A 3731-nucleotide genomic window follows, 5' to 3' on the forward strand; every position below is an offset into this window, starting at 1 on the left:
TGTCTGCAGGGAGAGGTTTTAAGAGCCCACGTGTAGCAAGAAATGCTGTGTTGGCAGACACGGTGACATATTTCCCAAATCCAGTCACGTGTGATCTCAGCGTCACTTGCATATTCCGTAAAGCCTTGCATGTGAGCCGGGCTGGTTGCCTGGGGCACGCGTCTTCATCCTCAGGTCTTCATCAAGTGTCTCTCTTGCTCTGAAGCCTTTGCTTGCTGCCATTCCTGCAAGCATGAACATCAGAGAACAGAGAAGTGCTGGTGGCCCTTGCCATACCCTGGACGGACCCTTATAGCTCTGATACCGCTTCGGTGCCTTTGTTCCTAAGAGCTAACAGCTCTCCATCCCTTGCTGTGGGCTGGCCGTTGCACATGTCAGGCACTCAGCACACAGCCTTCTAGGGTAGGGGCTATATTTCCTCTTTATAGGTGAGGAAATGCAGGCTTGGAGAGGCCGGGTAATTGGCTTAAGGTCATAACAAGTTAATGGTGGGAACAAGGATTTGAATTCGATTTCAGAAGAAATCTGGTCCCTGTCCCTGATGTACCCAGTAGTCAGCAGTAGGGACAGAAAGAACCAAATGCAGTTACTGGGGAGCAGTGTGGTAAGTGCCTCAATGGCTGTAAGAACTGCTGTGGGGAGCAAGAGGCCCCAGCAGTGTATGCAACACAATGCTTCTCAGCTAAGGATGTGTTTGGCCCCCCAGTTGATACTTGGCAGTGTCTGAATTTGTCATTTTTGGTTGTTACAACCAGAAATCTGGGAATGGAATGCCACTGGCACTAGTGAGTAGAGGCAAGGGATGCCTCCTACACAGCCTGCAGCGCCCGGGACAGCTCCTTTCCCAGACAAAGAATTACCCAACCCAAAAGATCACCCATGCAGAGACTGAGAAGCCTGATGGCAGATGCATTCGAAGCTGGGCCTTGGACACGGAGGAAGTTTCCAATAGGCAGGGCGACTCCAGGTCAGGTGACTGGAGCCAGCAAGGCTCAGGTGGGTTGTAAAAAGCAAGTTACCTGGTGGGGGTGGGGTAGGGGATGGTCAGATTGTAAAAGCCCATTTTCCCAGGCTAAGGAGAATTGCACTGTACCTAGTTAATTGGAGTCACTCAGGGGTTTTGTGTATTCATTCTAGAGGTAATTTTAAGTTTTTTGTTTGTTAAATTGGCCCATGATAAATTCAAACAGGACAAATGTAATTCTTTTCCCATCTCACCCCCGACTGCAGAGTTCTCCCCAGAAGCAACCATGCCTAATCTGTTTCTTGGGTGTCCTTTGTGAGCTGGTCTGCATATTATAAGCATGTTTCATGTTTTTTTTTTAAGGTATCATTGATACACAGTCTTTTGAAGGTTTCACATGAGCAACATTGTGGTTTCAACTTTGGCATGTCTGTTTTTAACTTACTTTTTTCTGATTACAAATGTAAATCCTGTCCACTGTGAAAGAGTCAGTTCAAATTGACATGGGTAATGTAGAAAGAAAAGGTCTCCTACAGTTGCACACCAGCCCTGCCCCGCAACCTTCCCCAGTCCCCAGTAACAATGTCAGCCAGACTCGGGGAGTCGTTTTCCAGGGCTTAATGGCTTGAAACTGGGCTTTCGAGAGAACCCCTGGGGGTTGGATGGTGGGCCAGACTAGGAGGCTGGGAATGGACCCGAGCCTCCTGCAGCAGTCCCAGCAAGTGACCAGGGCCTAGGCCAGAGCTTGCAGGAGGGAATGGACAGAACGGGTATGTTTAGAGATGCTCCAGGCCTTCTCCTGACTCTGGCAAGATTTTGCCAAAGGAGGCGAGGGAAATGGAATTCACTTGCTACCTTCAGAGAATTGACAGTCCTATAGGGAAGCCAGGGAGCTTGAAGAGGGAGACAGCAGCATGGCAAGGCCAGTAACAGGCCTGGTGTGGGCCACATCCCAGAGGCCTGGCTGCACCCCACAGCTGGCATCTGGCTGTGGCCCCACAGGACACAGGTTACTAGTTCACTCAGGGCAGTAGGGGCTGGACAGCTCCCTCTGACCAGCCTCACTGGAAAGTGATACCGATAGGTCCACAGGTACCAATTTGAGGTATTAGTGGCAAGATTCTACCATGATTATAGAGTTGTGCTGTTCAGCAGAAATATGTGAGCCAAAAATGCGACTACAGAGAAAAACTATTGTTTATGCTCCACAACATACTCCACTTCCAGTTGCCAAATGTGTGCAGTTCCTCCCCACACCGAAAGGGTGTTGCATAAATTTATTTCAATTCTAACATGCTCTGTCTGGAGACAGCGTCAGATCTCACAGGTTAAGGGTTCAGTCTCACAAGACTCCTCCCACCCCCATTTAAACACCCATCACCAGTCCAGGTTGTTTACCTATGCTTGACTGACTAGTTATGAACTGGAAACTCCCATGACGCCCTCCTTACGTTAGATCAATTTACTAGAATGGCTCACAGAATTCAGAAAAAAACAGTTTACTTACTAGATGACTAGTTTAGTATAAAATGATACAATTTAGGAATGACCCAATAGAAGAAATGTATAGGGCGAGGTATGTAGGAAGGGGCAAGGAGCCTCCATGCCCTCCCTGGGCCCAGCACCTTCCTGGCATCTCTGTATGGTCACCAACCTGGAAGCTCTCCGAGCCTCATAAATTCAGGGATTTTTATGGAGGCTTCCTTAACTAAGTGTGATTGATTAACGCATTGGCCACTAGTGGTCAAGTCAATCTCCAGCCCCTCTCTCCTCCCAGGAGGTTGAGGATATGGGGCAGAAAACTCCAACCCTCTTATAATAGTGTTGGTTCCTCTGGTAACCAGCCCCCATCTTCAGGGACTTGCCAAAAGTCACCTCATTCCATGAACTCAGGTGTCGTTGAAAGGGGCCTGTTAGGAATAACAAAAGACACCCATTTCACAAGAACAGTGGATGAAGATCAAATGTCTATTTATTATAAACCACAATATCACAGCAGGCCACAAACGTAATTTTAGATTTTTTTAGTAGACACATTTTAAACAGTAAAAAAAAAAAAAAAAAAAAATCACTGCACACAATTAATACAAAAATATTAATGAGATCCTTTACATTCCTTTCTCATTCTAAGGCTTGCCATACGACTCAGTTCGCACTCACCACCTCTCAGGAGGGGCCACATGCGACTGGTGGCCAAGGTATGGAGAACGCAGACCTGGGTGGGATCTTCCTGCTGCTTCCTGCTGAGTCCGAGGGCCTGGTACAGGAGGCCCGGAGAGCTGCAGGAATCTCCCCGCTGGGCCTCTGGGACTGTTGTGAAGCTTAAGTAAAATGATGCATATTTGGTATCCGTTCAGAGACTCGCTATTCTTCCTCAAAAATCAATTGAAGGGCAGGCCCAAGGAAGCTTCTTGTCTTCCTCTTGAGAGCGCTTCTCTAACCTTACAAAACTCAAGCCAGGATTCAAAACTGGTCGGGGCCTCGGGGTCAGCCCCTGGGGCAACAGGAGAAAGCGGAACCTCTCACCCACCCCCCTTTTTTTTTTTTTTTTGCCTCTAGACAGCTCGAGGCCCCGCCCACACCAGCCCTGAAGGTTTGCGGTGGGACTACAGCTCCCATGAAGCAGCGGGAGTCCCTCGTCTTACGTTATAGGCTAGGGACGCCCAGGCGGCTAAGCACCGCGCCGAGACGCCTCTCCAGGCGTTGAATCGACGGACCCCTGACCCATAAGAAGTACTGGGCCGGCCCGGTTGAGCTCGGAGTCTAC

This window comes from Manis pentadactyla, chromosome 4 (genome assembly GCF_030020395.1).
Source record: "Manis pentadactyla isolate mManPen7 chromosome 4, mManPen7.hap1, whole genome shotgun sequence".
Classification (NCBI taxonomy): Eukaryota; Metazoa; Chordata; class Mammalia; order Pholidota; family Manidae; genus Manis; species Manis pentadactyla.